We start from the raw sequence: 12750 nt of genomic DNA, 5'->3' as shown, positions 1-12750 counted from the left end.
TATTGGTTCTGAGACATAATATCCAACAAGTGCCTATGTCCTTCAACTTTGCTAAAGTTGTTTGTCGAATTATTAATACAATCCAATGTCAGCAATGTCGCTTTTGGTGTAAAACTATACCCAGCATGCTTCCCTTGGGACTGCATGATAGGATATTTTACATTGCAGAAATCTCTACCACTAAAATGTATTTTTTTAGGTCATGAATGACATGAACATATATAGTGGTATGAAGTCACTAGTGTGGTTGCAGGGAGAGATTCCATATCAGTATCTCTATATATGGAACTCCAAGGGGCTTAAATCAACATTCACTGGAAATAATCTAGTAAACAATACTGAACCTCCAATTGCTGGCATACACCCAACTATCCATTGACTAACAAAAATAAACTGCGGTTCAGATGCCATAAACTCATATGAGCTATACCAAAACTTTTAAAGCGATGCCAGACTGACTACAGGGCATATAAGGCTAAGAATAACAAAGTTAATACGGGCTCCTTTCCTGACTGATAATTGGCTCAAATTATGACGATTCTCACACGACAGCCAACGTAGCTAGCATTCGAGTCCAATGTTTAACGGCCGCATTGTTTACATCAAAGTTGGCTAGCAGCACTAATTACCCCGCTAGCTCTTCGTCTGCTTCCTCCAAAACGCAACTATATTTTACCCAGGTATATTGCCCACTTAGCCAGTTTAAATTAAGAAATATACTGTTGTTTTAATGAACCACTAGCTTGCATGTCTTATTGACCTCACGTTACGAGACCAAGCTAGCGGTTTGTAGTAAAACAAATGCTAGCGCTGACACCTTGTGGTGATAATGTTGAACTGTATATGAATTACACCAGGATGATACATTACAAACAAATATTGAAATTATGAAATTAAATGAACCCTAAAATATTCCTTTCTGCACACCCTCTTGATAGTGATATGTGCTGAGCATGTCATCCTAAGGATCTGCCCCATTTTTTTCAAATTTTTGACCTACCCAAATCTAACTGCCTGCAGCTCAGAACCTGAAGCAGATATGCAGATTATTATTATTATTTTATTTTTTTTATTTTTTTGAATTTTACCCCTTTTTCTCCCCAATTTCGTAGTATCCAATTGTTGTAGTAGCTACTATCTTGTCTCATCGCTACAACTCCCGTACGGGCTCGGGAGAGACGAAGGTTGAAAGTCATGCGTCCTCCGATACACAACCAACCAAGCCGCCGCTTCTTTAACACAGCGCACATCCAACCCGGAAGCCAGCTGCACCAATGCGCCGGAGGAAACACCGTGCACCTGGCCACCTTGGCTAGCGTACACTGCGCCCAGCCCGCCACAGGAGTCGCTGGTGCGCGATGAGACAAGGACACCCCTACCGACTAAGCCCTCCCTAACCCGGGCGTCGCCCCACGGACCTCCCGGTCGCGGCCGGTTACGACAGAGCCTGGGCGCGAACCCAGGACTCTGATGGCACAGCTGGCGCTGCAGTACAGCGCCCTTAACCACTGCGCCCGGGAGGCCAGGATATGCAGATTATTGATACCATTTGAAAGGAAACACTTTGAAGTTTGTGAAAATGTTACATTAATGTAGGAGAATATAACACATTAGATCTGGTAAAAGATAATACAAAGAAAAAAACATGTTTTTTTATTTTTTATTTCTTTGTATCATCATCTTTGAAATGAAGGAGAAAGGCCATAATGTAATATTCCAGCCCAGGCGCCATTTATATACACTGCTGCCACTAGATGGCAGCAGTGTATGTGCAAAGTTTTAGATTGATCCAATGAACCATTGCATTTCTGTTCAACATTTTGTATCAAGACTGCCCAAATGTGCCTAATTGGTTTATTACTAAATTTTCAAGTTCATAACTGTACACTCTCCTCAAACAATAGCATGGTATTCTTTCACTGTAATAGAGACTGTAAATTGGACAGCACAGTTAGATTAACAAGAATTTAAGATTTCTGCCAATGTCAGATATGTCTATGTCCTGGGAAATCTTCTTGTTACCTGCAACCTCATGCTAATCACATCAGCCTACGTTAGCTCAACCGTCCCGCGGGGGACCCACTGGTTTTAAGGTCTACCTTCATTACAAGGGTTGGGCTTGCACAAATACATTTTCTGACGGCATGTAAAGGGAAAGGGAAATGGTTAACCTAGTCCGTTGTCCAACTGAATGTATTCAACTGAAATGTGTCTTCCGCATTTAACCCAACCCCTCTGAATCAGAGAAGTGCACAGAAGCTATAGAAGTCAAATCTGGTATCCTTCAACATGGTTGGCCTTGTTAATTGTCCTTCAACATGGTTAGCCCTGTTAATTGTCTAAGAAAAAAAGAAAAACCCACACACTGATCTTGCCAGGATCAAACCAGACTTGTATTTTCTTTCAAGTTATTAGCAAATGATTAACACACACACGTTCTCAGATGTGTGAGTGCTTTTCCTATTTCTACAGTATAATTTTAAATGGAGAAAACATATCAGCAAAATGTAAACAATGTGTGAGGATTTGCAAATCCTGTTTCTGTACAGAAATGACAAGCCACGTGTACAAGTACATTGGACATGCCCACAAGGCCAATAATAATCCCATCATGTCTGCATTGTGCATGCATGCCATAAATAATCTCACATCCACTGTAACCAATAGTGGAGGCAAGAAAAAAAATCCCTGGAGAGTGACCACGATGAAGGTTAACTTTTACATGGGCTGCAAAGTAGCTATGTAATGTATGAATTCCATCCTTGTATGGCTGACTGGGCCAGAAATCCTAATCAGATACACTTGTAGCTAGCATACCAACCACTAGAGAAGGAGGACAATAAGTGTAGCAAAATGAAGCAAATCAGTGCAAAATTAGAGGACATCATCCAGCAGCCAAGATGCTTACAGCATTAAAATATAGATCGGTTCATGATAGACTGGAGGAGACACTACTTCAAGTCTCAGGGTGGATGACATTACATCACAGTGGCTACCAGAATTTATCTGCAGTTCACCTCTGCTACAGTCACACCCCTTTCACCTCCTCCTATGCCACCAACTCCGATCTGAGTCAATGTAGCAGAATTAAATTAGATTGACTCAGTTCACAAAGTCTGCTCTGCTGGCTGCTGAGATTGATGAGGAGAAGGAGGTCAGTAAGTGTAGCTGAAGGGTGAGTGTGTTGAGGTTGATGTGGAGAAGGAGGTCAGTGAGTGTAGCAGAGGGTGAGTGTGCCGAAGTTGATGAGGAGAAGGAGGTCAGTTAATGTAGCAGAGGGGTGAGTGTGTAGCACACGTGAACTAGTTGACAGGGGAGTGCTAGTCACTTTCTCAATTCATCCTTCCTCGATTCCTCTCCTCGTATCCTTCTAAAAACCCATTGGAGAAGAAGGTCAGAAGGGAGAGATCTTGTATTTTCTCCTCCAATACAATACAGGTGAGGAAATAATCAAGGAAAGACAAAGTGAGAATGCCCTAGTAGCCATCGTGTGGTGAGGTCACCCACCCTGAGACCTAAAGTACTGTTATCCTAGACCAACCAAGATCCTGGTTTTGGAATGATAAAGGGATGGTACTTTGTGGGTATGAAGTGCTGTTATGGACAGGGGTTGCATCCTAGGTCAGTCATACAGGGATTGTTACACCCGCACCAATGATCAAGGACATCAACTGCTGCTCAAATCTGTTCAGTTTCATCAGACAGAATGAAAGTGAGTAACAACCAAATAAAACAGACAAACAGGGAATGTTCAATGACCAAAAAATACACTTTACATAAAATAATCAAGACTTTATTTTATATCATACAAAGAATGCCTATGTAAATGGTTAGTGGGTTTAGACATTCATTTTCTCAAAAACGAGAGATAATTGAATAATTATGTGTAGTAGTGTTTAATACAAATAATAAGCAGAATGTTCAGAAGCAAGGTTCACCATGCACATATAACGCATGGCGATATACCCTTCAGTCTCTCCAGGACTTGATGCTTTCTTTGGGACCTTCATCCACACAAGGTTAAGCAATTTTCACAGGTCTCTGTATCTGAGATTAGAAGCATAGACATTAGACCAAGACTTGCTTCATTATTCTCAAGTATTATGACATTTGATATTTCGTTGTAATTGAGTTTTTGTATTGTCATAGTTCTCTCTTTGGGACTGGAAATCAGTTCATTAGCTACAGTTGAAGTCGGAAGTTTACATACACCTTAGCCAAATAAATTTAAACTCAATTTTTCACAATTACTGACATTTAATCCTAGTAAATATTCCCTGTCTTGGGACAGTTAGGATCACCACTTTATTTTAAGAATGTGAAATGTCAGAATTATAGTAGTGAGAAGGATTTATTTCAGCTTTTATTTATTTCATCACATTCCCAGTGGGTCAGAAGTTTACATGCACTCATTTAGTATTTGGTAGCATTGCCTTTAAATTGTTTAACTTGGGTCAAACGTTTCAGGTAGCCTTCCACAAGCTTCCCACAATAAGTTGGGTGAATTTTGGCCCATTCCTCTTGACAGAGCTTTTCAGTTCTGCCCACACATTTTCTATAGGATTGAGGTCAGGGTTTTGTACCTTGACTTTGTTGTCCTTAAGCCATTTTGTCACAACTTTGGAAGTATGCTTGGGGTCCATTGTCCATTTGGAAGACCCATTTGCAACCAAGCTTTAACTTCCTGACTGAGGTCTTGAAATGTTGCTTCAATATATCCACATAATTTTCCTACCTCATGATGCCATCTATTTTGTGAAGTGCACCAGTCCCTCCTGCAGCAAAGCACCCCCACAACATGATGCTGCCACCCCCATGCTTCACGGTTGGGATGGTCTTCTTCGGCTTGCAAGCCTCCCCGTTTTTCCTCCAAACATAACGATGGTCATTATGGACAAACAGTTCTATTTTTGTTTCATCAGACCAGAGGATATTTCTCCAAAAAGTATGATCTTTGTCATCATGTGAAGTTGCAAACCGTAGTCTGGCTTTGGTTTTGGAGCAGTGGCTTCTTCCTTGCTGAGCAGCCATTCAGGTTATGTCGATATAGGACTCGTTTTACTGTGGATATAGATACTTTTGTACCTGTTTCCTCCAGCATCTTCACAAGGTCCCTTGCTGTTGTTCTGGGATTGATTTGCACTTTTCACACCAAAGTACGTTCATCTCTAAGAGACAGAATCCGTCTCCTTCCTGATTGGTATGACAGCTGCCTGGTTCCATGGTGTTTATACTTGCGTACTATTGTTTGTACAGATGAACGTGGTACCTTCAGGCATTTGGAAATTGCTCCCAAGGATGAACTAGAATTGTGGAGGTCTACAATTTCTTTCTGAGGTCTTGGCTGATTTCTTTTGATTTTCTCATGATGTCAAGCAAAGAGACACAGAGTTTGAGGGTCGGCCTTGAAATACATCCACAGGTACACCTCCATTGACTCAAATAATGTCAATTAGCCTATCAGAAGCTTCTAAAGCCATGACATAATTTTCTAGAATTTTCCAAGCTGTTTAAAGGCACAGTCAACTTAGTGTATTTAAACTTCTGACCCACTGGAATTGTGATACAGTGAATTATAAGTGAAATAATCTGTCTGTAAACAATTGTTGAAAAAATTACTTGTGTCATGCACAAAGTAGATGTCCTAATCGACTTGCCAAAACTATAGTTTGTTAACAATACATTTGTGGAGTGGTTGAAAAACGAGTTTTAATGACTCCAACCTAAGTGTATGTAAACTTCTGACTTCAACTGTATTTTAATTTAATTACTCATCCATTTATTTGTGTATCATATAGTGAATATGACTTATTGTTGGAAAAGAAGACCGTATTTCCAATGATGATCTTGAACTGGGTCTTGGGAGAGGGATGTTTTTCAGGAAGTTGCCTCAGACCCCAGCTAGAACTAAAGATGTTGTAGATTCACAACATTTTTGCTCTACTCAGGCGGCTAACAACACACCTTCAGCTCCTGTAATTATGCCTAGTGACACCCCCTTAGATAGTTCAGAGGTGGCCAATCCTGACTTGGGAAATCTTATCACACAACTCGCTCATCAGATAGGACAGTCTATATCAGCTCAAATTAGGAAGGAAGATGAGGGGAAGGAGGACAGAGGAGCACATGCTCAGAGCTCCAGTGCAGGTTAGACATTGACTGACACACCTTCCCTTAATTTATCTGGTGTGAAGTTGGTCATGCAGTCTGACATGAGAGAACCTCCATGTTTCAGAGGGGAGGGGTCTGACAAGTACTCAGTACATTAATGGGGGGAGCTCATCGAAGCTTACCTGAGGAAAATGGGCGTGCCGGTCATAGAACAGTCACAGGAGGTCATGTCCACGCTTATGGGAAGAGCTAGAGACGTCGTAAAGATAACACTCCGCAGCAAAACATCTCTGAAACCTCACGAGAACTCTAAAGTGATAATAGATATAATGAGACAGCATTTCAGTGAGGGAACATATTCATCTATGCCTCTTCATGATTTTTATAACACTTTGCCCATACTAGGAGAAAATGCCATGGAGTACTGGATCCTTCTGAGCAAGGCAGTAGATGTGGCTGATGAGTGTTTGAGGAGACAGGGTCGGAACATTGAGGACTCCAGCCAAGAGGTAACGATGATGTTTGTGAAATACTGCCCAGATCCTTCTCTTTCTGAGGTTTTAAACGTTCAAAACAGCTGATAGGTGGACGGCAGCTGAGATACAAGAACGTCTAGAGGAGTATCAGTCTGAAATGAAAGCCTGAATGTTGACCAGGTCAAAGCGCCAGGCTGCTGTGAGACACATATCCAGATGGCTGTACTTGAAGATGAAGTGACAACTTCATTATTTTTTTAATTATTTTGCCACTATGGCCTATTTATTGCCTTACCTCCATTATCCTACCTAATTTGCACACACTGTTTAATATATACTTTTTCTATTGAATTATTGACTGTATGTTTGTTTGTTTGCTCTGTGTTATTGTTTGTGTCGCACTGCTTTGATTTATCTTGGCCAGGTCGCAGTTGTAAATGAGAACTTGTTCTCAACTAGCCTACCTGGATAAATAAAAGTGAAATAAATAAATAAAAACTTGTCACACCCGCTAATCAAACTGAGGGAAAGTGCATGCAAATCTTGATAAGCCTACTTGATCGTGTGCTAACGCAGAACACTCAGACAACAGTAAGACCGCAGCACCCACCTAACCAAGGTTACTCTTACAGGAAATACTGCAGGTGTGTTACGGTACAAACCACTCTACGCTTGCACACTGTAGAAGGGAGGGTCTGTGTTTGTCATGCAGTAAATACAATGTTTTATTGTATTTATTTTCTAAATTGTGTAAATGCTGTGATGTCATCAACGGGATTTTTGCTCAGAGCATGATGAGGAGAGGCAAATATACTTGTGTATGGGAGTCCAGAAGGCAGTATTAGCCTTTACCTTGTATTTGTATCCATTTCATGCAGTCATTAAAAGAGAGACAACTGGCAGAATTGTGTCCAGAGCCTTGTCTTCTACCTACACCTCACCAGAACACAACGCAGAAAGGTACCGGTACAGTACCGGTTACATTAGCATAGATAGGTAGCTGTTGACAGCCGCAACGTAATGGCTCGTTTTCAAACGCACCAGTGTTCACTTCCGCTCCTCCAAAAGGAGCTAGCATCCCTCATGTTGCAGTGATGGCTTTCAGGGCAGGCAGATTTTTATTTAGGCGCCCAGCCATGTAGCTACATGTAGCTGTGCTGAGTCTAGCTACTGCACACAGCTTTAACTATCTATCATTGTCGTAACCGGCCGCGACCGGGAGGTCCGTGGGGTGACGCACAATTGGCCTAGCGTCGTCCGGGTTAGGGAGGGATTGGTCGGTAGGGATCTCTTTGTCTCATCGCGCACCAGCGACTCCTGTGGCGTGCCGGGCGCAGTGCGCGCTAGCCAAGGTTGCCAGGTGCACGGTGTAGCCTCCGATACATTGGTGCGGCTGACTTCCGGGTTGGATGCGCGCTGTGTTAAGAAGCAGTACGGCTGGTTGGGTTGTGTATCGGAGGATGCATGACATTCAGCCTTCGTCTCTCCCGAGCCCGTACGGGAGTTGTAGCAATGAGACAAGATAGTAGCTACTACAACAATTGGATACCACGAAATTGGGGAGAAAAAGGGGTAAAATAAAATAAAAAACTACTATCATTTTGCATTTGCATTTAAAATGTATACTGAACAAAAATATAAATGCAACATGAAACAATTTCAAAGATTGTAACTCAGTACAGTTTATATAAGGAAATCAGTCAATTGAAATAAATTCATTAGGCTCTAATCTATGAATTTCACATGACTTGTGTTACGAACCAGCTCATATCGCGTAACAAAGAGGGAGACAACGCAGAGATAAAGAAATGACAAACATATGTATTAAATAAAGTCAACTATATCCAAGTAACAATGGTGTGTGAAGTCAGTGGCTCCCAGACACACCCGCTGGGAGGCCAGGCCCAGCCAATCACCACCACATGGTCTGCTATTGTGAGGCCGTTTGGACCTATTGACAAATTCTCTAAAACAATATTGTAGGCGGTTTATGGTAGAGAAAGAACATTCAATTCTCTGGCAACAGCACTGGTGGACATTCCTGCCATCTGCATGACAATTGCACGCTCCCTCAAAACTTGAGACATCTGTGGCATTGTGTTGTGTAACAAAGTTTCAAATATTTAAGTGTCAAAGGGTCTGAATACTTCCCGAAGGCACTGTAAATCAATACAGTAAGTATTGTGAAAAAGACCTCTCAGTACATAGTATAACTTAACTTGCTAGGAAATAAATAGAGACCAGGGTTCTTACCTACAGATATATTTGTATAGAAATAATTAATGATGAATGATACACTTGCAAACAATCTCCAATACACACGATACAATTTTAAGATAGAACCCGGGTTTAGATTTAGGCTAAACTGAACATGTTAATTGGCGTCGTTGGAGCTCAAAAAAACATTATGCTAACATGCGCGCACGTTAATTCTGTCCACCCACACCAAACATGATCAGAACACGCATGTATATACAGTGCCTTGCGAAAGTATTCGGCCCCCTTGAACTTTGCGACCTTTTGCCACATTTCAGGCTTCAAACATAAAGATATAAAACTGTATTTTTTTGTGAAGAATCAACAACAAGTGGGACACAATCATGAAGTGGAACGACATTTATTGGATATTTCAAACTTTTTTAACATATCAAAACCTGAAAAATTGGGCGTGCAAAATTATTCAGCCCCTTTACTTTCAGTGCAGCAAACTCTCTCCAGAAGTTCAGTGAGGATCTTTATGTTTGAAGCCTGAAATGTGGCAAAAGGTTGCAAAGTTCAAGGGGGCCGAATACTTTCGCAAGGCACTGTACTATATTAATTTGGGGACAGATCTAAAAGCATTAAACATTTATGGCAATTCAGCTACAATTTAGTTAGCCAGAAAATCACATTGTAGGGTATATAACAAAGTATTGAGATAAACTTTTGTTATTGACCAAATACTTATTTTCCACCATACATTTGCAAATAAATTCATAAAAAATCCTACAATGTGATTTTCTGGATTTTTTTTCTCATTTTGTCTGTCATAGCTGAAGTGTACCTATGATGAATATTACAGGCCTCTCTCATATTTTTAAGTGGGAGAACTTGCACAATTTGGTGGCCGACTAAATACTTTATTTTTATTTTTTATACAATGGTGTAGATGTGGATCATGGAAAACTATGGTTTTAACCTGTATTATACATTCTACCATAGTAATGCACAATTATGATAAATTGTACAACAAATTATCATATGGTATCATCGTTATTAAGTGTGCTTTACCATAGTACAATTGCAGTATAATGCATTAAGTAAATCAACCCCCCAAGGTCAAGAGGTTGGTTGGTATTATATTGATTCATTTACGTATTTGTCTGTGTGCACGCCAGTAGCTTCACGTTTCGTTTGTGCTTGTTTGTTTTGTTTGGTGAGTTTCTATTAATTAAAATATGTGGAACTCTACGCACGCTGCGCCTTGGTTCAATCATTATGACGATCGTGACAATGGTATAAATGATACCATACCATGGTAATATTTAGGTACAATGGCAGAACCATGGTAGTACCATCATAGTTCAAGGCTAAAACCATGGTACACTTCCATGATTCAGACTATGCCAGGTATAAGTGAAAGTACCATAGTAGTACCATGCTATGAATGAAAATACCATAGTAGTACCATGGTACATTTTTCGAAGGGTGTAAAGTTGGCTAACTACAGTAGCAAACATTATGTTGGCAGCTCATTCGAGTTAGCCTGCACAGTGCACACTAAGTTTCTGTAGCAAGGTAGCTAATAATACAAAATAAATACAAATATTTACTTACTTGAATAGGTTCTCCCACTGCCTCTGTTTTCTTGGTCCCGAAGTTTCCAGTGGTAGCAGAAAGCAGCCAGCAATGTGGACGATTGGAGGCATACTACCTACTGACTCTGGTCTTCCAATATGGGGCCTAGCAGTGGGGCCTAGAAGTGTGGGGCCTAGCAGTGTACAAAGTACTTAAGTAATAATACTTTAAAGTACTACTTAAGTCATTTTTGGGGGGTATCTGTACCTAAGTATTTATATTTTTGACAACTTTTACTTCACCACATTCCTAAAGAAAATAATGTACTTTTTACTCCATACATTTTCCCTGACACCCAAAAGTACTAGTTACATTTTGAATGGCTAGCAGGACAGGAAAATGGTTCAATACGCAGGGAGTCAGGAAGCAGGTGCAGAAGGTGAGTTTAATAATAAAAAACATGAAGAATATCATAAGCAATACTGCCTGAAGGCTACTGAGGCCTAAATAAAGGGAGAGAAATCAGGATGATGTGAGGTGAGGTGTGCGTAACAATGGGGAGCAGGTGTGCGTAATGTGGGTTGCCTTACCGGTGGTTAGTAGACTGGCAACGTCGAGTGTTGGAGCGGGAAAGCAGGAGTAGGTGTGACAGTATCCCCCGCCTGACGCACGGTTCTAGCCGAAGGACGACACTGGCCAAGGGGACGGCCACGAGGGTGATGAGTGGGCCGGTCCGGACGGAGGAGGTGGAAATCCAGGACGATGTTGGGATCAACTCTCCTCTGGACCATACCCCTCCCAGTCCACCAGGTTCTGGAGCCAACCCTCACAATGTTGGGAGTCCAGGAGTGACCTGACGACATAGACAGGGCTCCCATTGATATCCAGGGGAGGTGGAGGGGTGTCGCAGGGGACGGCACCAGCCAGGGGACCGGAAGGCCATAGTGCCGGAAGACCTGCTGGAACAGTGCCTCAGCGACCTGGAGAGCGGTAGGGAGACCAGAGAAAGGGATAAAACATCAGGATTTAGAGAATCTGTCCACAACAACCATGATAGTAGTGAAACCATCAGAAGAGGGTAGATCAGTGACGAGATCAATGGACAGATGAGACCCAAGCCGCTGAGGCACAGGAAGGGGAAGGAGTTTCCCTGCTGGAGCGTGCCGGGAAGATTTAGTTTGGCCATATACGGAGCAGGTGTTGACATATCGAGCGATGTGCGGGTGATACCTGGGTGTCCAGCGACGAGAGATGTTTGCGCCCAGGTCAACAGCCCATTCCTTATCCTCATTGCCTAGTGAAAGTCCACATCTATGTCCCAAAGCATGGGGGCAACCACTCGGGAGGGCGGTATAATTGGTGCACTCAGGACAGGAACTTCTCCCAAATTGTAGAGACTGGACAGGGCATCAGCTTTGATGTTCCTTGAACCTGGGCGATATGACAAGGTGAAGTCGAATCTAGTGAAGAAATGGGCTCACCTTTCTTGGCGCGGGTTCAGCCGCCTCGCTGTCCGTATGTACTCCAGGTTCCGATGGTCGTGAGGATGAGAAATGGGTCCTTGGTGCCTTCCAGCCAGTGTCTCCACCCCTCTAATGCAAACTTCACCACCAAGAGCTCCCAATCGCTGACATCATAGTTCCTCTCTGCAGGATACCATTTTTTTTAGTAGTATGCACATGGATACAATTTCTGTGGGTTACCCTGACATAGGGACATGACGGCCCCTATGCCCAATTCTGAAGTGGCCACCTCCACCACAAAGGGCAGTGTAGGATCTGGGTGTTTCAGTAACCTTCACTTTCACTGTTACTTGAGTAATTTTCTATTAATTGAGTAATTTTCTATTAAGGTGTCTTTACTTTACTCATGTATGACAATTATGTACTTTTTTCCACCACTGGCGTCTAGTGCAATTGCTAGGGGGAAAAGGTGTGAAAAAGCCCCTAAAAAACTTTGGCAAGTAGCAGGGAGATAAGGTAATATTATGAAACTGGGCTCCATTTCAGAGGCAATTAACTAGTTTTATATATATTAAAAGATATGTTTCCAGCCTAGATGTAGGCTACAGAAAATGTCCTCAAAAGTAAAATAAAAGTTATACTATAGGTAATCTGAAGTTACACAGGAGTAGAAATACCCCCTATCACTGTTATGCTAATGAGGCGTCTGTAGGTAGGGTTATAATGACATTTTGTCTGATGTGTCTCTGTCTATTGGCCACTTCTACCCAATGATGGGTAGCCTCAGCATCTACCAGACCAGAGTTTTTGAAAGTTTTGGATGTAGCTCCATCATGTAATTTTGGCTTGCCTCCAACGTCACGATCCCTGCCACTCGAGCATGGACCACTTACGCCACTCCCCCTTATTGGTGTCACCATGGA

Source organism: Oncorhynchus clarkii, chromosome 25, assembly GCF_045791955.1.
Source record: "Oncorhynchus clarkii lewisi isolate Uvic-CL-2024 chromosome 25, UVic_Ocla_1.0, whole genome shotgun sequence".
Taxonomy (NCBI): Eukaryota; Metazoa; Chordata; class Actinopteri; order Salmoniformes; family Salmonidae; genus Oncorhynchus; species Oncorhynchus clarkii.
The sequence above is the reverse complement of the archived record's forward strand: the minus strand, read 5'-3'. Positions refer to the sequence as shown.